Genomic DNA, 25,748 nt, shown 5'->3' with positions numbered 1-25,748 from the left:
ATACTCAGATGTGAGTCCCTTGCTCATTGCACCATCAGGATTCAAGCAAGCCGGGCCGAAGAGGCTGAAATGCCAGAAACCGGTCCCCGGTAGCTTGTTTCCTTCCCAGTGTAAGAATTGGCTTTTGTAGTTTGGTTTGCCCTGTTCCCATCATGCACTGGGACAGGAACAGACTAATTTGCATACAGCCAGGTTCTGAAACTGGGATGGTGCAGTGAGCTAAAAAACGGTGTTGGATCTAGCCCTGATCTCTTGACTGGGTGAGAGTATTCTGTTTAATTCAGAGACTCTGTCCCTCACCACCCCTTGTTGTAAATATTTTGTCCACCCTAAGCGTGGAAGGGTATACTCAGATGTGAGTCCCTTGCTCATTGCACCATCAGGATTCAAGCAAGCCGGGCCGAAGAGGCTGAAATGCCAGAAACCGGTCCCCGGTAGCTTGTTTCCTTCCCAGTGTAAGAATTGGCTTTTGTAGTTTGGTTTGCCCTGTTCCCATCATGCACTGGGACAGGAACAGACTAATTTGCATACAGCCAGGTTCTGAAACTGGGATGGTGCAGTGAGCTAAAAAACGGTGTTGGATCTAGCCCTGATCTCTTGACTGGGTGAGAGTATTCTGTTTAATTCAGAGACTCTGTCCCTCACCACCCCTTGTTGTAAATATTTTTGTCCACCCTAAGCGTGGAAGGGTATACTCAGATGTGAGTCCCTTGCTCATTGCACCATCAGGATTCAAGCAAGCCGGGCCGAAGAGGCTGAAATGCCAGAAACCGGTCCCCGGTAGCTTGTTTCCTTCCCAGTGTAAGAATTGGCTTTTGTAGTTTGGTTTGCCCTGTTCCCATCATGCACTGGGACAGGAACAGACTAATTTGCATACAGCCAGGTTCTGAAACTGGGATGGTGCAGTGAGCTAAAAAACGGTGTTGGATCTAGCCCTGATCTCTTGACTGGGTGAGAGTATTCTGTTTAATTCAGAGACTCTGTCCCTCACCACCCCTTGTTGTAAATATTTTTGTCCACCCTAAGCGTGGAAGGGTATACTCAGATGTGAGTCCCTTGCTCATTGCACCATCAGGATTCAAGCAAGCCGGGCCGAAGAGGCTGAAATGCCAGAAACCGGTCCCCGGTAGCTTGTTTCCTTCCCAGTGTAAGAATTGGCTTTTGTAGTTTGGTTTGCCCTGTTCCCATCATGCACTGGGACAGGAACAGACTAATTTGCATACAGCCAGGTTCTGAAACTGGGATGGTGCAGTGAGCTAAAAAACGGTGTTGGATCTAGCCCTGATCTCTTGACTGGGTGAGAGTATTCTGTTTAATTCAGAGACTCTGTCCCTCACCACCCCTTGTTGTAAATATTTTTGTCCACCCTAAGCGTGGAAGGGTATACTCAGATGTGAGTCCCTTGCTCATTGCACCATCAGGATTCAAGCAAGCCGGGCCGAAGAGGCTGAAATGCCAGAAACCGGTCCCCGGTAGCTTGTTTCCTTCCCAGTGTAAGAATTGGCTTTTGTAGTTTGGTTTGCCCTGTTCCCATCATGCACTGGGACAGGAACAGACTAATTTGCATACAGCCAGGTTCTGAAACTGGGATGGTGCAGTGAGCTAAAAAACGGTGTTGGATCTAGCCCTGATCTCTTGACTGGGTGAGAGTATTCTGTTTAATTCAGAGACTCTGTCCCTCACCACCCCTTGTTGTAAATATTTTTGTCCACCCTAAGCGTGGAAGGGTATACTCAGATGTGAGTCCCTTGCTCATTGCACCATCAGGATTCAAGCAAGCCGGGCCGAAGAGGCTGAAATGCCAGAAACCGGTCCCCGGTAGCTTGTTTCCTTCCCAGTGTAAGAATTGGCTTTTGTAGTTTGGTTTGCCCTGTTCCCATCATGCACTGGGACAGGAACAGACTAATTTGCATACAGCCAGGTTCTGAAACTGGGATGGTGCAGTGAGCTAAAAAACGGTGTTGGATCTAGCCCTGATCTCTTGACTGGGTGAGAGTATTCTGTTTAATTCAGAGACTCTGTCCCTCACCACCCCTTGTTGTAAATATTTTTGTCCACCCTAAGCGTGGAAGGGTATACTCAGATGTGAGTCCCTTGCTCATTGCACCATCAGGATTCAAGCAAGCCGGGCCGAAGAGGCTGAAATGCCAGAAACCGGTCCCCGGTAGCTTGTTTCCTTCCCAGTGTAAGAATTGGCTTTTGTAGTTTGGTTTGCCCTGTTCCCATCATGCACTGGGACAGGAACAGACTAATTTGCATACAGCCAGGTTCTGAAACTGGGATGGTGCAGTGAGCTAAAAAACGGTGTTGGATCTAGCCCTGATCTCTTGACTGGGTGAGAGTATTCTGTTTAATTCAGAGACTCTGTCCCTCACCACCCCTTGTTGTAAATATTTTTGTCCACCCTAAGCGTGGAAGGGTATACTCAGATGTGAGTCCCTTGCTCATTGCACCATCAGGATTCAAGCAAGCCGGGCCGAAGAGGCTGAAATGCCAGAAACCGGTCCCCGGTAGCTTGTTTCCTTCCCAGTGTAAGAATTGGCTTTTGTAGTTTGGTTTGCCCTGTTCCCATCATGCACTGGGACAGGAACAGACTAATTTGCATACAGCCAGGTTCTGAAACTGGGATGGTGCAGTGAGCTAAAAAACGGTGTTGGATCTAGCCCTGATCTCTTGACTGGGTGAGAGTATTCTGTTTAATTCAGAGACTCTGTCCCTCACCACCCCTTGTTGTAAATATTTTTGTCCACCCTAAGCGTGGAAGGGTATACTCAGATGTGAGTCCCTTGCTCATTGCACCATCAGGATTCAAGCAAGCCGGGCCGAAGAGGCTGAAATGCCAGAAACCGGTCCCCGGTAGCTTGTTTCCTTCCCAGTGTAAGAATTGGCTTTTGTAGTTTGGTTTGCCCTGTTCCCATCATGCACTGGGACAGGAACAGACTAATTTGCATACAGCCAGGTTCTGAAACTGGGATGGTGCAGTGAGCTAAAAAACGGTGTTGGATCTAGCCCTGATCTCTTGACTGGGTGAGAGTATTCTGTTTAATTCAGAGACTCTGTCCCTCACCACCCCTTGTTGTAAATATTTTTGTCCACCCTAAGCGTGGAAGGGTATACTCAGATGTGAGTCCCTTGCTCATTGCACCATCAGGATTCAAGCAAGCCGGGCCGAAGAGGCTGAAATGCCAGAAACCGGTCCCCGGTAGCTTGTTTCCTTCCCAGTGTAAGAATTGGCTTTTGTAGTTTGGTTTGCCCTGTTCCCATCATGCACTGGGACAGGAACAGACTAATTTGCATACAGCCAGGTTCTGAAACTGGGATGGTGCAGTGAGCTAAAAAACGGTGTTGGATCTAGCCCTGATCTCTTGACTGGGTGAGAGTATTCTGTTTAATTCAGAGACTCTGTCCCTCACCACCCCTTGTTGTAAATATTTTTGTCCACCCTAAGCGTGGAAGGGTATACTCAGATGTGAGTCCCTTGCTCATTGCACCATCAGGATTCAAGCAAGCCGGGCCGAAGAGGCTGAAATGCCAGAAACCGGTCCCCGGTAGCTTGTTTCCTTCCCAGTGTAAGAATTGGCTTTTGTAGTTTGGTTTGCCCTGTTCCCATCATGCACTGGGACAGGAACAGACTAATTTGCATACAGCCAGGTTCTGAAACTGGGATGGTGCAGTGAGCTAAAAAACGGTGTTGGATCTAGCCCTGATCTCTTGACTGGGTGAGAGTATTCTGTTTAATTCAGAGACTCTGTCCCTCACCACCCCTTGTTGTAAATATTTTTGTCCACCCTAAGCGTGGAAGGGTATACTCAGATGTGAGTCCCTTGCTCATTGCACCATCAGGATTCAAGCAAGCCGGGCCGAAGAGGCTGAAATGCCAGAAACCGGTCCCCGGTAGCTTGTTTCCTTCCCAGTGTAAGAATTGGCTTTTGTAGTTTGGTTTGCCCTGTTCCCATCATGCACTGGGACAGGAACAGACTAATTTGCATACAGCCAGGTTCTGAAACTGGGATGGTGCAGTGAGCTAAAAAACGGTGTTGGATCTAGCCCTGATCTCTTGACTGGGTGAGAGTATTCTGTTTAATTCAGAGACTCTGTCCCTCACCACCCCTTGTTGTAAATATTTTTGTCCACCCTAAGCGTGGAAGGGTATACTCAGATGTGAGTCCCTTGCTCATTGCACCATCAGGATTCAAGCAAGCCGGGCCGAAGAGGCTGAAATGCCAGAAACCGGTCCCCGGTAGCTTGTTTCCTTCCCAGTGTAAGAATTGGCTTTTGTAGTTTGGTTTGCCCTGTTCCCATCATGCACTGGGACAGGAACAGACTAATTTGCATACAGCCAGGTTCTGAAACTGGGATGGTGCAGTGAGCTAAAAAACGGTGTTGGATCTAGCCCTGATCTCTTGACTGGGTGAGAGTATTCTGTTTAATTCAGAGACTCTGTCCCTCACCACCCCTTGTTGTAAATATTTTTGTCCACCCTAAGCGTGGAAGGGTATACTCAGATGTGAGTCCCTTGCTCATTGCACCATCAGGATTCAAGCAAGCCGGGCCGAAGAGGCTGAAATGCCAGAAACCGGTCCCCGGTAGCTTGTTTCCTTCCCAGTGTAAGAATTGGCTTTTGTAGTTTGGTTTGCCCTGTTCCCATCATGCACTGGGACAGGAACAGACTAATTTGCATACAGCCAGGTTCTGAAACTGGGATGGTGCAGTGAGCTAAAAAACGGTGTTGGATCTAGCCCTGATCTCTTGACTGGGTGAGAGTATTCTGTTTAATTCAGAGACTCTGTCCCTCACCACCCCTTGTTGTAAATATTTTTGTCCACCCTAAGCGTGGAAGGGTATACTCAGATGTGAGTCCCTTGCTCATTGCACCATCAGGATTCAAGCAAGCCGGGCCGAAGAGGCTGAAATGCCAGAAACCGGTCCCCGGTAGCTTGTTTCCTTCCCAGTGTAAGAATTGGCTTTTGTAGTTTGGTTTGCCCTGTTCCCATCATGCACTGGGACAGGAACAGACTAATTTGCATACAGCCAGGTTCTGAAACTGGGATGGTGCAGTGAGCTAAAAAACGGTGTTGGATCTAGCCCTGATCTCTTGACTGGGTGAGAGTATTCTGTTTAATTCAGAGACTCTGTCCCTCACCACCCCTTGTTGTAAATATTTTTGTCCACCCTAAGCGTGGAAGGGTATACTCAGATGTGAGTCCCTTGCTCATTGCACCATCAGGATTCAAGCAAGCCGGGCCGAAGAGGCTGAAATGCCAGAAACCGGTCCCCGGTAGCTTGTTTCCTTCCCAGTGTAAGAATTGGCTTTTGTAGTTTGGTTTGCCCTGTTCCCATCATGCACTGGGACAGGAACAGACTAATTTGCATACAGCCAGGTTCTGAAACTGGGATGGTGCAGTGAGCTAAAAAACGGTGTTGGATCTAGCCCTGATCTCTTGACTGGGTGAGAGTATTCTGTTTAATTCAGAGACTCTGTCCCTCACCACCCCTTGTTGTAAATATTTTTGTCCACCCTAAGCGTGGAAGGGTATACTCAGATGTGAGTCCCTTGCTCATTGCACCATCAGGATTCAAGCAAGCCGGGCCGAAGAGGCTGAAATGCCAGAAACCGGTCCCCGGTAGCTTGTTTCCTTCCCAGTGTAAGAATTGGCTTTTGTAGTTTGGTTTGCCCTGTTCCCATCATGCACTGGGACAGGAACAGACTAATTTGCATACAGCCAGGTTCTGAAACTGGGATGGTGCAGTGAGCTAAAAAACGGTGTTGGATCTAGCCCTGATCTCTTGACTGGGTGAGAGTATTCTGTTTAATTCAGAGACTCTGTCCCTCACCACCCCTTGTTGTAAATATTTTTGTCCACCCTAAGCGTGGAAGGGTATACTCAGATGTGAGTCCCTTGCTCATTGCACCATCAGGATTCAAGCAAGCCGGGCCGAAGAGGCTGAAATGCCAGAAACCGGTCCCCGGTAGCTTGTTTCCTTCCCAGTGTAAGAATTGGCTTTTGTAGTTTGGTTTGCCCTGTTCCCATCATGCACTGGGACAGGAACAGACTAATTTGCATACAGCCAGGTTCTGAAACTGGGATGGTGCAGTGAGCTAAAAAACGGTGTTGGATCTAGCCCTGATCTCTTGACTGGGTGAGAGTATTCTGTTTAATTCAGAGACTCTGTCCCTCACCACCCCTTGTTGTAAATATTTTTGTCCACCCTAAGCGTGGAAGGGTATACTCAGATGTGAGTCCCTTGCTCATTGCACCATCAGGATTCAAGCAAGCCGGGCCGAAGAGGCTGAAATGCCAGAAACCGGTCCCCGGTAGCTTGTTTCCTTCCCAGTGTAAGAATTGGCTTTTGTAGTTTGGTTTGCCCTGTTCCCATCATGCACTGGGACAGGAACAGACTAATTTGCATACAGCCAGGTTCTGAAACTGGGATGGTGCAGTGAGCTAAAAAACGGTGTTGGATCTAGCCCTGATCTCTTGACTGGGTGAGAGTATTCTGTTTAATTCAGAGACTCTGTCCCTCACCACCCCTTGTTGTAAATATTTTTGTCCACCCTAAGCGTGGAAGGGTATACTCAGATGTGAGTCCCTTGCTCATTGCACCATCAGGATTCAAGCAAGCCGGGCCGAAGAGGCTGAAATGCCAGAAACCGGTCCCCGGTAGCTTGTTTCCTTCCCAGTGTAAGAATTGGCTTTTGTAGTTTGGTTTGCCCTGTTCCCATCATGCACTGGGACAGGAACAGACTAATTTGCATACAGCCAGGTTCTGAAACTGGGATGGTGCAGTGAGCTAAAAAACGGTGTTGGATCTAGCCCTGATCTCTTGACTGGGTGAGAGTATTCTGTTTAATTCAGAGACTCTGTCCCTCACCACCCCTTGTTGTAAATATTTTTGTCCACCCTAAGCGTGGAAGGGTATACTCAGATGTGAGTCCCTTGCTCATTGCACCATCAGGATTCAAGCAAGCCGGGCCGAAGAGGCTGAAATGCCAGAAACCGGTCCCCGGTAGCTTGTTTCCTTCCCAGTGTAAGAATTGGCTTTTGTAGTTTGGTTTGCCCTGTTCCCATCATGCACTGGGACAGGAACAGACTAATTTGCATACAGCCAGGTTCTGAAACTGGGATGGTGCAGTGAGCTAAAAAACGGTGTTGGATCTAGCCCTGATCTCTTGACTGGGTGAGAGTATTCTGTTTAATTCAGAGACTCTGTCCCTCACCACCCCTTGTTGTAAATATTTTTGTCCACCCTAAGCGTGGAAGGGTATACTCAGATGTGAGTCCCTTGCTCATTGCACCATCAGGATTCAAGCAAGCCGGGCCGAAGAGGCTGAAATGCCAGAAACCGGTCCCCGGTAGCTTGTTTCCTTCCCAGTGTAAGAATTGGCTTTTGTAGTTTGGTTTGCCCTGTTCCCATCATGCACTGGGACAGGAACAGACTAATTTGCATACAGCCAGGTTCTGAAACTGGGATGGTGCAGTGAGCTAAAAAACGGTGTTGGATCTAGCCCTGATCTCTTGACTGGGTGAGAGTATTCTGTTTAATTCAGAGACTCTGTCCCTCACCACCCCTTGTTGTAAATATTTTTGTCCACCCTAAGCGTGGAAGGGTATACTCAGATGTGAGTCCCTTGCTCATTGCACCATCAGGATTCAAGCAAGCCGGGCCGAAGAGGCTGAAATGCCAGAAACCGGTCCCCGGTAGCTTGTTTCCTTCCCAGTGTAAGAATTGGCTTTTGTAGTTTGGTTTGCCCTGTTCCCATCATGCACTGGGACAGGAACAGACTAATTTGCATACAGCCAGGTTCTGAAACTGGGATGGTGCAGTGAGCTAAAAAACGGTGTTGGATCTAGCCCTGATCTCTTGACTGGGTGAGAGTATTCTGTTTAATTCAGAGACTCTGTCCCTCACCACCCCTTGTTGTAAATATTTTTGTCCACCCTAAGCGTGGAAGGGTATACTCAGATGTGAGTCCCTTGCTCATTGCACCATCAGGATTCAAGCAAGCCGGGCCGAAGAGGCTGAAATGCCAGAAACCGGTCCCCGGTAGCTTGTTTCCTTCCCAGTGTAAGAATTGGCTTTTGTAGTTTGGTTTGCCCTGTTCCCATCATGCACTGGGACAGGAACAGACTAATTTGCATACAGCCAGGTTCTGAAACTGGGATGGTGCAGTGAGCTAAAAAACGGTGTTGGATCTAGCCCTGATCTCTTGACTGGGTGAGAGTATTCTGTTTAATTCAGAGACTCTGTCCCTCACCACCCCTTGTTGTAAATATTTTTGTCCACCCTAAGCGTGGAAGGGTATACTCAGATGTGAGTCCCTTGCTCATTGCACCATCAGGATTCAAGCAAGCCGGGCCGAAGAGGCTGAAATGCCAGAAACCGGTCCCCGGTAGCTTGTTTCCTTCCCAGTGTAAGAATTGGCTTTTGTAGTTTGGTTTGCCCTGTTCCCATCATGCACTGGGACAGGAACAGACTAATTTGCATACAGCCAGGTTCTGAAACTGGGATGGTGCAGTGAGCTAAAAAGCGGTGTTGGATCTAGCCCTGATCTCTTGACTGGGTGAGAGTATTCTGTTTAATTCAGAGACTCTGTCCCTCACCACCCCTTGTTGTAAATATACATCAATGGAGATGACAACGCTTCATTAGAGACACATCCCAGCATGATTTCAATGACAGCCAATATCCAGGATTCGCTCACTCGTGCTATTGAATGCAGCCGAAGAGCTCACCAATGCCTTGGCATTGACCAGACTGGACAGCTGCTAGGCTCTGCTCTTTGGCCTCCCCGAATCGCTTAAGCATCACTAGACAAAGTTCTAAAACATTGATATCCACATCTGTGCAACGGATCCAGGCACACCTCCACCACAACACACCCCCACCACAACAAACCGTCACCACAACATACCACCACCACAACACACTGTCACCACAACAAACTATCACCACAACACACCACCACCACAACACACAACCGCCACAACATACTTCCACCACAACACACCCCCACCACAACACACCCCCACCACAACAAACCGTCACCACAACATACCACCATCACAACACACTGTCACCACAACACACCGCCACCACAACACACTGTCACCACAACAAACCGTCAGCACAACACACCACCACCACAACACACTGTCACCACAACAAACCGTCACCACAACACACCTCCTCCACAACAAACCGTCAGCACAACAAACCGTCACCACAACACACCACCACCACAACACGCGACCGCCCAGAATACTGCCACCACAACATACCGCCACCTGAATTCAATGTATTGAGTGATGTCACCCATGACAACATTAATAAAACCTTTTCAGGCAAGACACTGATGTCAAGGCTAGGATCCGCTGTTCACAACCTTCTCACAACACTGAATTCACCCTGGAATGCCTCTAAGTTCTCAGATGTTGACCTCCGAGGTCCCCTTCCCTGCAGCTAGTTCACACTAGGCAATCGTAAGATTCACTAGCTCCAGGACTTCAAAGTCAGACTGACAACTGATCTACTATATCTGAAAAGACACAAATCATAACCCTTGCACTCTAATGTAAACATGCACAGTGCATGCCTTTGTGTTCCTTTAGCTAGCGTGTGACTCTGCCTATGGTACAGCTTGTAAACATGTGTATGACTCTCCCTGTCAGTTCGTAGGTATGTGTTTGCATCTGCCTATCATATAGTCTTTGGGGCCAATTCACAGAACTAACTTAAGATAAAATCCTAAACTTACAACTTTTGGTATTCACAGAAGTTAGGATTTTGTCTTAAGTTTGTCTTAAGACAAACTTAAGACAGACTTACGACAAACTTAAGACAGACTTAAGACAGACTTAAGACAAACTTAAGACAAACTTAAAACAAAATCCTAACTTAAGTTTGTCTTAAGTCTGTCTTAAGTCTGTCTTAAGTTTGTCTTAATACAAACTTAAGACAAAATCCTAACTTCTGTGAATACCAAAAGTAGTAAGTTTAGGATTTTGTCTTAAGTTAGTTCTGTGAATCCAGCCCCAAGTGTCTGCCAGTTATATACATTTTACATATATTTATATAAATTGTACATATATTTATATAAATTGTACATATATTTATATAAATTGTACATGTATTTGTGTCTGCCTATCTTATAGCTTGTAGACGTGTTTGTAGACATGTGTTTGTGTCTGCCTATCATATAGCTGTAGGCATGTGTTGGCATCTGCCTATCATATAGATTGAAGATGTGTTTGTGTCTGCTTATCACATAGCTTGTAGACTTGTTTGCGTCTACAAATCCTACAGTTTGCAGACATGTGTTTGCATCTGCCTCTCACATAGGATGCAGTTCTGAGTTTTTCTCCACCAATCATATGCATACAATGGCACAATTTATACAAACGTAACTGTTTATTCGCCTAAGGTTAATGCACCACTCTTGTGACCTTTGTAGTGCCACTGTTGCTATGTACAACATTTCTGATCAAAATATTACTGCCACTTAAAAGTAAATAAATAAAAACATTTATCAATTAATTAATTAATAAATACCTGTAGGTTTCATTATAGGTTCTGATTAAATAGCGAGAAGACAAATAAAGACGTGGTGCGTAACAACAAGACATTACAAGGGCTCACTTCTGGTTTCTTCCAAGCGGTTCCAGCCCCACCACCCAGCTACGTGCCCGGCGAGGTGCACAAGGCTCGCGGGGAAGGTCCATGGATGGCCAGGTACCTGATGAAGGATGCATTTCAGGCACATCTGAAGCTCGAGGTAGATCACCTACAACTCTGAAGAGCAGAGAGGTTTGACTCTGCCTGAACCTCAGACTCAAATCTGCATGCCCGACTGACACCTGCTCCCTATCCTGTTGGTCATATGCGTAAGACTGTTCTCTATACAGCCTGGTTAGCGATCACTAGAGCCCTCTCCGCTCCCAAGCCTACTGGTCATACATGCAGAATTGTTCTCATTATAGGCTGGTTAGCGATCACTAGAGACCTCGTACCTCTCCAACTAACAAGGCGATTGTCAGAGCGCTTGAGCAAATCAAACACTCACCCCCAGTCAACTGATCTGGGTTTAATCCATCACCATTCTTTAGCTCACTCCACCACCCGAGTTCAGACCTGGCCATATGCAAATCAGTCTGACCTTGTGCCTCATGGGACCAGTCCAGCTCGAACTGCCAAGCCAGGTCCTCTCTGGACCGGAAACAAGCATCCTAGGACCGGTTTCTGGCTAATCAGCCGTCATCAGCCAGGCTAGCTTGAATCCAGTGGCAAATTGTGCAAGGGACCCACATCTGGGTATACTCTGCCAACTAACAAGGCTCAGCCTACTTTACCAAGGCAATCCCACTGACCCGCCCCATCCTACGCCAACCTACTTCCCCATCACTTGAAGCTCACTGAGGCATGTTAACAGAGACATGAGGAGCTGCACAAACGCCTTCAATAAATCAATAATGTAACCTGCTGCCCCCAAAGGGTTTCCTGACATTGAAGTGTAAGACAGCAAACACGCCGCAGTAACCTCTGGACACAACGTCCACTGTGCAAGACCGTCAAGGTGCTTCTACGGAATCATGGACAAGAGTGCAGAGAACTCGAGGGGGCCCACGTCATGCGCTTGGATTGCATTCTGGTCCTTGTAGTTTTATTTCCCAAGACAAGTCCAGCACTACAAGTACCAGGATGTAGAGAGAAAGCACAGGGCTGCGCGAGCTACTGGCACCTCACTTGGGCCAGCCTAGTGTCATCAGCCCATGGGGTGTGTGCCTCGTGAGATTTCCCCTTCTCCAGGGAAGAAAACACCATAAAAGAACTGTAAACAATCGAATTTAACTATGGAAAAAGTAGGCGCACTGAAACACGCCAACCAGCACACAACTGTTTCCATCATATGCTGAAACTGCACAAACGACGTAAGATCACACAACAGGTGCAAAAACACACCCACCGTGACGTGCACTAAACATGCGGAAGAAAGGTCCTGCGATCAGCTGCACATCAACCCCCTCCCTCCTCCCGCAAAGCTTTGTTAATAATTTCACCGCATACTCTCGCACAATCAGAACACGAGACTTGGCAACCTTGCAATCAGACATGTTTGCGCTCAATAACTGTTAGACATAGTGCCCCAAAGTGAACTTGTCAATAACCACACACGTTGTCACTCGAAGAATGTTTATGCAAATTACACTGCTCCTATTGGACTATTAATTATGTGGTAAAAAGTACACATTAGGACTACTGAGATAAGTAGGCAGCTGGGGTTTGTGTACCAGTGTGCCTTCCAGTGAATTGTTTTATTGCTGTTCGCTTTTCACCTTCACACTCAATGGCACTGTGTAGGGCAGGGAAATAACACAAAATTGAAAGAAATCACTTACCAGTGATGCGACAGAGAACCAACTCTCTTCTCAACCACCGGGGACAGACCCAGAAGACGTCGGCTTTGGTGTGTTCATCAAAAGAGAAACAAAACCGAGCACTGCAAGAGAAGAAACCAAGAGCATGAGAAAGCAATTAAAAACAGTGTCAAAGTCACAAACACACAACGGGCCAGAATCGACGCGTGCGTTAATTTCTTGTTCATTGTATTTCTATAGTAAGCTTGATTTAATAGGAAATGTTCCTTTTATTTGAGAGTTTTCAATAGTAAAACTATATCTGAGAATAGAGGAAAACTGTACATTGCTAACAATATATTTTATGAATACTAAATTACAAAGCTGCCAGCAGGCTTTAAACATAGAGGGCCTGGTTATGAGTTTGGTGGTCCTCCTGTCGGGCTGCCACCGCCGCACCAACAGGAGGACCGCCAAGACCGTAATGCACCTGCCTATCGGATTACGCATGTAATCCATGACGGGCAGTGGGGCTGTGGCGGTGGTGTGTTAGGCTCGTAGGAGAGTCCGCCGCCTTGACAACACGTGCAGCATTTTCCTGCATGTTGTGGCATGCACCATATCTTTGCATGCCACACCGTGCAGGAGTGGGAGTGCAATCCCAGGGGGGCACAACATGTGCCTCATGTATGCATTGCTCACCTAGGGCCAGGAGCAGCAGGGGGTCCTGCCAGGGCCCCGGTAGATGCCTCTCCACTTTCCTTTTTATGGTGGGCTCACTGCCATGAAATGGGCGGAGGGCAGGCAACTTGTAATATGCTCGGCAGTGCCGCAGATGCAACACCAGCATACAGCTGCCCCTGACCGCTACCTCCATGCCGCGGGATCCTGGATCCCAGTGGAGGCGGCAGTCCTTTGGTGGTCCTATCACCACACTCAAACTTCTGCAGGCAGACCCGCAGTGGTGGCGGTGGGCAGACAACCACCATGAGAATGGCTGTCCTGTGGACCCCCAAACTCCTAATGAGGCCCAAAATCTTGGCCAATGTAGCCCATATCCTTGGAAATAATGGGACGCGTGGTGGGAACACAAAAGCAACTCTTAAAAATGGGATTTCAGGTTTCAGTCTTACAGCATCTGAAGAAACCAAATATAATATATGCATAGGGAGCACAAGAAGATATTCAGCATTCAGGAGGAAATACCATGATTGTGAGGCTTCTTCAAATAAATAAAAAAAACATCTACGTTTCAAGGTGTCTGTTGGAACAATCTGACTAACGGACATAAGTCCCTTAACTAACTCTATCTTTGTAAAGATACCACTGCAAGGGCACATGTAAGGAGCAGAAACACTAAAAATGGCAGAGAAAAATTGAATATAAGTCTGCAGATTACCTACTCTATATGATGGACATCACACAAGATCTTGAAAAGCTGCATGTGGTGTTGCTGGGCCGTTATTGTCATATTAGAGGTCATCGTAGAGGTAGCGAAGGTCAAGACTAAAGTGAATTCGAGAATGGATCCGTGCAATTGTTCTGCAAAGAGCTTAAAGTGCCAAGGGAAAGAGAATTCAGTGAAGGGGTGGGCCTTGAGGCGGGACATTTAACTAAACATGCAGGCAATGTGGACAGGTTCATGGAAGGCGAGAGACATTTCGTTTGGATTCTTGAATAAGTGGGGTCTTGAGAAGACAACATAAGAGGAGTCTCAAGAACCCGAAGGAGTGGTGAAAGCGGGTGACTGGCTCAGAGGGAGGAAATGGAAGTGAATACGAGAGGTACCCCTTAACTGCAGTCAAGGGAAGTGGGGATGGCAAATCAGTAAAGCAAAATTTTCCCTTGAGAAATGTTAACCGGAAGTACCGGTATGTCAGTTAAAAATCATAACAAAATACAAGTAAATATAAAGAATTCTTACAGTTTATTAAAGTTACAAATGTTAAAAGGAGGGAGGAAACACAGCAAGCACAGCATCAGACACACTGAAGACAGAGAGAACAAGGCACACAGGCAGAAAACCTGACACCCATCCTAAGAAGAGGTCAAGGGAAGCCCTTGTCTCTAATGAGGAAGGAGGGAGAATGAACATTGTCCATGAGATGGTCATCTATTTTGCTCCAAGGAGCGAGCTTGTTGGGATATAATGTCCGACGTTTGTACAGAGAAGGACTCTAGAAACAAAGGATGCACTTCCTCGGTAGGAATACTCAAACTCCAAAGGCTTATTTTCTTGTTCTCCCAAAAGAAGTTTCTCAGGCAGTCGGGCTTCATAAAGTTTGCAACAGAGACATGAAACTTTCTAAAAATGGGAGAAATTGTGGATTTCACTGGCACTGAAACCATGGAAGTTAATGTGACATTGCCAGACCACAGAGCATCTAATACAGGATAGCTGAGGTGGCTGCCGGCCTACAGAGCATCTAATACAGGATAGCTGAGGTGGCTGCCGGCCTACAGAGCATCGAATACAGGATAGCTGAGGTGGCTGCCGGCCTACAGAGCATCTAATACAGGATAGCTGAGGTGGCTGCCAGACCTACAGAGCATCTAATACAGGATAGCTGAGGTGGCTGCCGGCCTACAGAGCATCTAATACAGGATAGCTGAGGTGGCTGCCGGCCTACAGAGCATCTAATACAGGATAGCCGAGGTGGCTGCCGGCCTACAGAGCATCTAATACAGGATAGCTGAGGTGGCTGCCAGACCTACAGAGCATCTAATACAGGATAGCTGAGGTGGCTGCCGGCCTACAGAGCATCTAATACAGGATAGCTGAGGTGGCTGCCGGCCTACAGAGCATCTAATACAGGACAGCTGAGGTGGCTGCCAGACCACAGAGCATCTAATACAGGATAGCTGAGGTGGCTGCCGGCCTCCAGAGCATCTAATACAGGATAGCTGAGGTGGCTGCCGACCTACAGAACATCGAATACAGGATAGCTGAGGTGGCTGCCGGCCTACAGAGCATCTAATACAGGATAGCTGAGGTGGCTGCCAGACCACAGAGCATCTAATACAGGATAGCTGAGGTGACTGCCAGACCACAGAGCATCTAATACAGGATAGCTGAGGTGACTGCCGGCCTACAGAGCATCTAATACAGGATAGCTGAGGTGGCTGCTGGCCTACAGAGCATCTAATACAGGATAGCTGAGGTCGCTGCCGGCCTACAGAGCATCTAATACAGGATAGCTGAGGTGGCTGCCAGACCACAGAGCATCTAATACAGGACAGCTGAGGTGGCTGCCGGCCTACAGAGCATCTAATACAGGATAGCTGATGTGGCTGCCAGACCACAGAGCATCTAATACAGGATAGCTGAGGTGACTGCCGGACCACAGAGCATCTAATACAGGATAGCTGAGGTGACTGCCGGCCTACAGAGCATCTAATACAGGATAGCTGAGGTGGCTGCGGGCCTACAGAGCATGCAATACAAGATAGCCGAGGTGGCTGCCGGCCTACAGAGCATCTAATACAGGATAGCTGAGGTGGCTGCCGGCCTACAGAGCATCTAATGCAGGACAAATGAGGTGGCTGCCAGACCTACAGAGCATCTAATACAGGATAGCTGAGGTGGCTGCTGGCCTACAGAGCATCTAATACAGGATAGCTGAGGTGGCTGCCGGCCTACAGAGCATCTAATACAGGATAGCTGAGGTGGCTGCCGGCCTACAGAGCATCTAATACAGGATAGCTGAGGTGGCTGCCAGACCACAGAGCATCTAATACAGGATAGCTGAGGTGGCTGCCAGACCACAGAGCATCTAATACAGGATAGCTGAGGTGGCTGCCGGCCTACAGAGCATGCAATACAGGACAGCTGAGGTGGCTGCCGGCCTACAGAGCATCTAATGCAGGATAGCTGAGGTGGATGCCAGACCAAAGAGCATCTAATACAGGATAGCTGAGGTGGCTGCCAAACCACAGAGCATCTAATACAGGATAGCTGAGGTGGCTGCCAGACCACAGAGCATCTAATACAGGATAGCGGAGGTGGCTGCCGACCTACAGAGCATGTAATACAGGATAGCTGAGGTGGCTGCCGGCCTACAGAGCATGTAATACAGGATAGCTGAGGTGGCTGCCGCCCTACAGAGACATGTAATACAGGATAGCGGAGGTGGCTACCGACCTACAGAGCATGTAATACAGGATAGCTTAGGTGGCTGCCGGCCTACAGAGCATGTAATACAGGATAGCTGAGGTGGCTGCCGCCCTACAGAGACATGTAATACAGGACAGCTGAGGTGGCTGCCAGACCACAGAGCATCTAATACAGGATAGCTGAGGTGGCTGCCGGCCTACAGAGCATCTAATACAGGATAGCCGAGGTGGCTGCCGGACCACAGAGCATCTAATACAGGATAGCCGAGGTGGCTGCCGGCCTACAGAGCATCTAATACAGGATAGCCGAGGTGGCTGCCGGACCACAGAGCATCTAATACAGGATAGCTGAGGTGGCTGCCAGACCACAGAGCATCTAATACAGGATAGCTGAGGTGGCTGCCAGACCACAGAGCATCTAATACAGGATAGCCGAGGTGGCTGCCGGCCTACAGAGCATCTAATACAGGATAGCCGAGGTGGCTGCCGGACCACAGAGCATCTAATACAGGTTAGCCAAGGTGGCTGCCGGCCTACAGAGCATCTAATACAGGATAGCCGAGGTGGCTGCCGGACCACAGAGCATCTAATACAGGATAGCTGAGGTGGCTGCCAGACCACAGAGCATCTAATACAGGATAGCCGAGGTGGCTGCCTGCCTACAGAGCATCTAATACAGGATAGCTGAGGTGGCTGCCGGCCTACAGAGCATTTAATACAGGATAGCTGAGGTGACTGCCAGACCACAGAGCATCTAATACAGGATAGCTGAGGTGACTGCCGGCCTACAGAGCATCTAATACAGGATAGCTGAGGTGGCTGCTGGCCTACAGAGCATCTAATACAGGATAGCTGAGTTGGCTGCCGGCCTACAGAGCATCTAATACAGGATAGCTGAGGTGGCTGCCAGACCACAGAGCATCTAATACAGGATAGCTGAGGTGGCTGCCGGCCTACAGAGCATCTAATACAGGATAGCTGAGGTGGCTGCCGGCCTACAGAGCGTCTAATACAGGATAGCTGAGGTGGCTGCCGGCCTACAGAGCATCTAATACAGGATAGCTGAGGTGGCTGCCAGACCACAGAGCATCTAATACAGGATAGCTGAGGTGGCTGCCGGCCTACAGAGCATCTAATACAGGATAGCCAGGTGGCTGCCGGCCTACAGAGCATCTAATACAGGATAGCTGAGGTGGCTGCCGGCCTACAGAGCATCTAATACAGGATAGCTGAGGTGGCTGCCGGCCTCCAGGGCATCTAATACAGGATAGCCAGGTGGCTGCCGGCCTACAGAGCATCTAATACAGGATAGCTGAGGTGGCTGCCGGCCTACAGAGCATCTAATACAGGATAGCTGAGGTGGCTGCCGGCCTACAGAGCATCTAATACAGGACAGCTGAGGTGGCTGCCAGACCACAGAGCATCTAATACAGGATAGCTGAGGTGGCTGCCAGACCACAGAGCATCTAATACAGGATAGCTGCGGTGACTGCCAGACCACAGAGCATCTAATACAGGATAGCCAGGTGGCTGCCGGCCTACAGAGCATCTAATACAGGATAGCTGAGGTGGCTGCCGGCCTACAGAGCATCTAATACAGGACAGCTGAGGTGGCTGCCAGACCACAGAGCATCTAATACAGGATAGCCGAGGTGGCTGCCGGCCTACAGAGCATCTAATACAGGATAGCTGAGGTGGCTGCCGGCCTACAGAGCATCTAATACAGGATAGCCGAGGTGGCTGCCGGCCTACAGAGCATCTAATACAGGATAGCTGAGGTGACTGCCAGACCACAGAGCATCTAATACAGGATAGCTGAGGTGGCTGCCAGACCACAGAGCATCTAATACAGGACAGCTGAGGTGGCTGCCGGCCTCCAGGGCATCTAATACAGGATAGCTGAGGTGGCTGCCGGCCTACAGAGTATCTAATACAGGATAGCTGAGGTGGCTGCCGGCCTACAGAGCATCTAATACCGGATAGCCGAGGTGGCTGCCGGCCTACAGAGCATCTAATTCAGGATAGCTGAGGTGGCTGCTGGCCTACAGAGCATCTAATACAGGATAGCTGAGGTGGCTGCCGGCCTACAGAGCATCTAATACAGGATAGCTGAGGTGGCTGCCGGCCGACAGAGCATCTAATACAGGATAGCTGAGGTGGCTGCCGGCCTACAGAGCATCTAATGGAGGATAGCTGAGGTGACTACCAGACCACAGAGCATCTTATACAGGATAGCTGAGGTGACTGCCAGACCACAGAGCATCTAATACAGGATAGCCGAGGTGGATGCCAGACCACAGAGCATCTAATGCAGGATTGCTGAGGTGACTGCCGGCCTACAGAGCATCTAATACAGGATAGCTGAGGTGACTGCCAGACCACAGAGCATCTAATACAGGATAGCTGAGGTGACTGCCAGACCACAGAGCATCTAATACAGGATAGCCGAGGTGGATGCCTGCCTACAGAGCATGCAATACAGGATAGCTGAGGTGGCTTCCGGCCTACAGAGCATCTAATACAGGATAGCTGAGGTGGCTGCGGGCCTACAGAGCATGCAATACAGGACAGCTGAGGTGGCTGCTGGCCTCCAGAGCATCTAATACAGGATAGGTGAGGTGGCTGCCGGCCTCCAGAGCATCTAATACAGGATAGCTGAGGTGGCTGCCGGCCTCCAGAGCATCTAATACAGGATAGCCGAGGTGGCTGCCTGCCTACACAGCATCTAATACAGGATAGCTGAGGTGGCTGCCGGCCTACAGAGCATCGAATACAGGATAGCTGAGGTGGCTGCCGGCCTACAGAGCATCTAATACAGGATAGCTGAGGTGGCTGCCGGCCTACACAGCATCTAATACAGGATAGCTGAGGTGGCTGCCGGCCTACAGAGCATCGAATACAGGATAGCTGAGGTGGCTGCCGGCCTACAGAGCATCTAATACAGGATAGCTGAGGTGGCTGCCGGCCTACAGAGCATCTAATGCAGGACAACTGAGGTGGCTGCCGACCTCCAGGGCATCTAATACAGGATAGCTGAGGTGGCTGCCGGCCTACAGAGCATCTAATACAGGACAGCTGAGGTGGCTGCCAGACCAAAGAGCATCTAATGCAGGATAGCTGAGGTGGCTGCCGGCCTACAGAGCATCTAATACAGGATAGCTGAGGTGGCTGCCGGCCTACAGAGCATCGAATACAGGATAGCTGAGGTGGCTGTCGGCCTACAGAGCATCTAATACAGGATAGCTGAGGTGGCTGCCGGCCTCCAGGGCATCTAATACAGGATAGCTGAGGTGACTGCCAGACCACAGAGCATCTAATACAGGATAGCCGAGGTGGATGCCTGCCTACAGAGCATGCAATACAGGATAGCTGAGGTGGCTGCCGGCCTACAGAGCATCTAATACAGGATAGCTGAGGTGGCTGCGGGCCTACAGAGCATGCAATACAGGACAGCTGAGGTGGCTGCTGGCCTCCAGAGCATCTAATACAGGATAGGTGAGGTGGCTGCCGGCCTCCAGAGCATCTAATACAGGATAGCTGAGGTGGCTGCCGGCCTCCAGAGCATCTAATACAGGATAGCCGAGGTGGCTGCCTGCCTACACAGCATCTAATACAGGATAGCTGAGGTGGCTGCCGGCCTACAGAGCATCGAATACAGGATAGCTGAGGTGGCTGCCGGCCTACAGAGCATCTAATACAGGATAGCTGAGGTGGCTGCCGGCCTACACAGCATCTAATACAGGATAGCTGAGGTGGCTGCCGGCCTACAGAGCATCGAATACAGGATAGCTGAGGTGGCTGCCGGCCTACAGAGCATCTAATACAGGATAGCTGAGGTGGCTGCCGGCCTACAGAGCATCTAATGCAGGACAACTGAGGTGGCTGCCGACCTCCAGGGCATCTAATACAGGATAGCTGAGGTGGCTGCCGGCCTACAGAGCATCTAATACAGGACAGCTGAGGTGGCTGCCAGACCAAAGAGCATCTAATGCAGGATAGCTGAGGTGGCTGCCGGCCTACAGAGCATCTAATACAGGATAGCTGAGGTGGCTGCCGGCCTACAGAGCATCGAATACAGGATAGCTGAGGTGGCTGTCGGCCTACAGAGCATCTAATACAGGATAGCTGAGGTGGCTGCCGGCCTCCAGGGCATCTAATACAGGATAGCTGAGGTGGCTGCCGGCCTACAGAGCATCTAATACAGGACAGCTGAGGTGGCTGCCGGCCTACAGAGCATCTAATACAGGATAGCTGAGGTGGCTGCCGGCCTACAGAGCATCTAATACAGGATAGCTGAGGTGGCTGCCGGCCTACAGAGCATCTAATACAGGACAGCTGAGGTGGCTGCCAGACCACAGAGCATCTAATACAGGATAGCTGAGGTGGCTGCCGGCCTACAGAGCATCTAATGCAGGACAACTGAGGTGGCTGCCGGCCTCCAGGGCATCTAATACAGGATAGCTGAGGTGGCTGCCGGCCTACAGAGCATCTAATGCAGGACAACTGAGGTGGCTGCCGGCCTCCAGGGCATCTAATACAGGATAGCTGAGGTGGCTGCCGGCCTACAGAGCATCTAATGCAGGACAACTGAGGTGGCTGCCGGCCTCCAGGGCATCTAATACAGGATAGCTGAGGTGGCTGCCGGCCTACAGAGCATCTAATACAGGACAGCTGAGGTGGCTGCCAGACCAAAGAGCATCTAATACAGGATAGCTGAGGTGGCTGCCGGCCTACACAGCATCTAATACAGGATAGCTGAGGTGGCTGCCGGCCTACAGAGCATCGAATACAGGATAGCTGAGGTGGCTGCCGGCCTACAGAGCATCTAATACAGGATAGCTGAGGTGGCTGCCGGCCTACAGAGCATCTAATGCAGGACAACTGAGGTGGCTGCCGACCTCCAGGGCATCTAATACAGGATAGCTGAGGTGGCTGCCGGCCTACAGAGCATCTAATACAGGACAGCTGAGGTGGCTGCCAGACCAAAGAGCATCTAATGCAGGATAGCTGAGGTGGCTGCCGGCCTACAGAGCATCTAATACAGGATAGCTGAGGTGGCTGCCGGCCTACAGAGCATCGAATACAGGATAGCTGAGGTGGCTGTCGGCCTACAGAGCATCTAATACAGGATAGCTGAGGTGGCTGCCGGCCTCCAGGGCATCTAATACAGGATAGCTGAGGTGGCTGCCGGCCTACAGAGCATCTAATACAGGACAGCTGAGGTGGCTGCCGGCCTACAGAGCATCTAATACAGGATAGCTGAGGTGGCTGCCGGCCTACAGAGCATCTAATACAGGATAGCTGAGGTGGCTGCCGGCCTACAGAGCATCTAATACAGGACAGCTGAGGTGGCTGCCAGACCACAGAGTATCTAATACAGGATAGCTGAGGTGGCTGCCGGCCTACAGAGCATCTAATGCAGGACAACTGAGGTGGCTGCCGGCCTCCAGGGCATCTAATACAGGATAGCTGAGGTGGCTGCCGGCCTACAGAGCATCTAATGCAGGACAACTGAGGTGGCTGCCGGCCTCCAGGGCATCTAATACAGGATAGCTGAGGTGGCTGCCGGCCTACAGAGCATCTAATGCAGGACAACTGAGGTGGCTGCCGGCCTCCAGGGCATCTAATACAGGATAGCTGAGGTGGCTGCCGGCCTACAGAGCATCTAATACAGGACAGCTGAGGTGGCTGCCAGACCAAAGAGCATCTAATACAGGATAGCTGAGGTGGCTGCCGGCCTACACAGCATCTAATACAGGATAGCTGAGGTGGCTGCCGGCCTACAGAGCATCGAATACAGGATAGCTGAGGTGGCTGCCGGCCTACAGAGCATCTAATACAGGATAGCTGAGGTGGCTGCCGGCCTACAGAGCATCTAATGCAGGACAACTGAGGTGGCTGCCGACCTCCAGGGCATCTAATACAGGATAGCTGAGGTGGCTGCCGGCCTACAGAGCATCTAATACAGGATAGCTGAGGTGGCTGCCAGACCAAAGAGCATCTAATGCAGGATAGCTGAGGTGGCTGCCGGCCTACAGAGCATCTAATACAGGATAGCTGAGGTGGCTGCCGGCCTACAGAGCATCGAATACAGGATAGCTGAGGTGGCTGTCGGCCTACAGAGCATCTAATACAGGATAGCTGAGGTGGCTGCCGGCCTCCAGGGCATCTAATACAGGATAGCTGAGGTGGCTGCCGGCCTACAGAGCATCTAATACAGGACAGCTGAGGTGGCTGCCGGCCTACAGAGCATCTAATACAGGATAGCTGAGGTGGCTGCCGGCCTACAGAGCATCTAATACAGGATAGCTGAGGTGGCTGCCGGCCTACAGAGCATCTAATACAGGACAGCTGAGGTGGCTGCCAGACCACAGAGCATCTAATACAGGATAGCTGAGGTGGCTGCCGGCCTACAGAGCATCTAATGCAGGACAACTGAGGTGGCTGCCGGCCTCCAGGGCATCTAATACAGGATAGCTGAGGTGGCTGCCGGCCTACAGAGCATCTAATGCAGGACAACTGAGGTGGCTGCCGGCCTCCAGGGCATCTAATACAGGATAGCTGAGGTGGCTGCCAGACCACAGAGCATCTAATACAGGATAGCTGAGGTGGCTGCCGGCCTCCAGAGCATCTAATACAGGATAGCTGAGGTGGCTGCCGGCCTCCAGAGCATCTAATACAGGATAGCTGAGGTGGCTGCCGCCCTCCAGAGTGGAGGTAAAAGCTGTCTTCTGGTGAAGTGTCTGAGGATTAACATTTGTTTTGTGCAGGGCAAGTCAGATCGTTTACTTTCATCTCATTGAGTTTTAACTCAATATTTTAACAACCAAAGAACAAATCAGAGCACGTGTCTATATGTCAATTGCACAGAAAATTCTCCAGCTGGGTGGGGAGACCTGCAAATAGGCTCTAGGGTGAGTCCTGATATGATTCAATGTGCTTAACATATATTTCCATAGGCTCTAAGGTACCTCTTAATCTGTGTACATAAGCTCACTTCTCTGGTTCTATTATAAACATTGTCTGTACACATTAGATAATTATAAAGAGCACACGGAGTACAGTAAAAAAACACAGAGTTTCTCTGGATCCTCACAGAAAAAAGTGTACATTGCTGTCTCATTACACCTTTGCCTATAGCCCTCAAGATCAGATTGAGCCAAAATACATTCACTGTGTTAACAGCAACTGTGTGTTACATTTAGAAAATTCCTAATAGGTTTCAATATATTTTTTCTTTTTAATTCTCGTAACAGCGCAGAGGTGATGAATTAAAATAATTACACAGTTTTTAACTGAGTCACTGGGGCCATCCAGGGCAGAGGAAGTAAAAGAGCTCTGCTTGCCCAGACATGCATCTCTCTCAATCTCCAACAAAAGACATCCTAGAAAGTTCCTTTGTTAGATGATGTATCCTTAGGTTTGGAGAGGTATTTTGACATCAATAGATGGCCTCTTTCAATAACTATTGAATGAAAGGTGTTAATTTCCATTGCACTTTTAGTAAAACAGTGGCTATTTTTTGGTTCAATTTGAATTTTTGTATGTCTTCCTAAAAAAGGCATGTGTGCGTGTCCATGGTCTGTAACTTCTAGATTGAGGCTTCTCTAGATAACCCTTTACACAACTAAAAGTGCATAAAAATGAGTGAGAGCCGCTGGTTGAGTGCATGAGAGGAGGTCGCTGGTGTTTCCTTGGACAATCGTTGCGTGTCCTGTGGGATGATCGGACTATGCGTTAATGGGTCTGTTCGGTCAAGAAAACTCCCTTCACCAAACTCAGTCAAGTTGGCCTCATGGAAGGAAACTCTGTTCACAATAGGTCTGGTTAACAAGTGCTTGTGAGGCAAAATGCATATTTTAGCTGCAGTTTCAAATTTAAGGTTTAGAGAAGTTTGAGTGTCAATGGAGGCAAGACCAAATTCCTGGAAGAAGATGATCACGATGACCTCCTTTTGAACATAACCCCAATGGCCTTGATTGTACCCGCTGCAGCAAACAACGGCATGAAGTTGGCAGGTGCTGTGTGTGACTAAAATTTCTTGCTGCTCTTCCACATGATCTGCAAATTAGCCAGGGTTAAAGTTTCATGATCCTCTCCCTTTTCGTAAAATACTCCCTCTTCTTCCTCTCCCATCACAAAAGATTGTAGTTCGGACTTTGTTCTTGTCTTGCTTGGACTTTGCCAACGTACTGTATCTCAGTCAGTCTTCCATCCTTTCTATCCAGCCAACAATATGCTCTGTTGGTCAATATTCCTGCATCTGGATCTGTTGAGCACCATCTCAAAACACTCCTCCGGTCACCCATTCATAAACGAGTCATGGTCAAAACTTTATGCATCACTCCCCGGGCATTGCACCACGAATGACCTTCTTACGTCCAGCGTAGGCTCTCGGTACACTCCGTAGCTCCATCTCGGACACTGCTGATCTATTATGTTCCCATCTCAGCCAACAAAGAGGTAGCTCTTTTACCTCCTGAGCCACCAAGACTTAGAACCTTGTACCCTCCTATACCAGGGTTTCTACAAACTATCTCCAATTCAGAAAACAAATGAAACCATGGCTATTTCAAAATAAGTTCTCCTCCCCGCTCAGAACAGTGGAATGTACAGCACCAGTATACCTTGGGTTATTTGCTCTCTTACAAAAAGTAAACAATCAATCAATTTAGTACTGAGCCTTCTGAGTGCTTCATGAAGAGCAGGGAAGAGGGTGAGAAAGAATTGGCGGGCGATGTTCAACAGGGGGATGGTCAGACTGGTGGAGAGGAGTTCAGCAGAAACCAGTGGTGGCCGCCAGTAACAAAAAGTGGTGGGGCGGGTGAAGGGGGTTCAGGTCAGCGCGGAATGGGGAGCATGGGGCGGGAGTTTAATAATAATTTTTTTAAAGAAAGACTTACCTGCAGCTGCCGGCCACCTCCAGCGTCGCGCCTCAGTGTTCTTCCAGGTCTCAGCAGACACTGGGACAGCATTGCAGACTCCCTGTGCAATCCCCTTGCTGCTCTCAATCCATGAGAGCAGCGCAGGGATTGGCCTGAACAGGCTGGTTTGATGCTCCACTCAGGCACAAGGAGTCTGTGCTGTTTCTCTAACCCGACTGTTCAATACAGCTGGTTTGGAGAAACCTGATTGTGTGCACGTGTGTTTGGAGGGCCCAGATCGGCCGGTAAAACACACATGCGCACTTAGAAGTGCACCAACCAGTCCTCCTCCCCCTCCCATGGTCGCGAATAAAATGATGATAAAACATTGTATAATTTTTCATCTGCTGGCTCTGAG

This window comes from Lissotriton vulgaris, chromosome 11, assembly GCF_964263255.1.
Source record: "Lissotriton vulgaris chromosome 11, aLisVul1.2, whole genome shotgun sequence".
Taxonomy (NCBI): Eukaryota; Metazoa; Chordata; class Amphibia; order Caudata; family Salamandridae; genus Lissotriton; species Lissotriton vulgaris.
The sequence above is the reverse complement of the archived record's forward strand: the minus strand, read 5'-3'. Positions refer to the sequence as shown.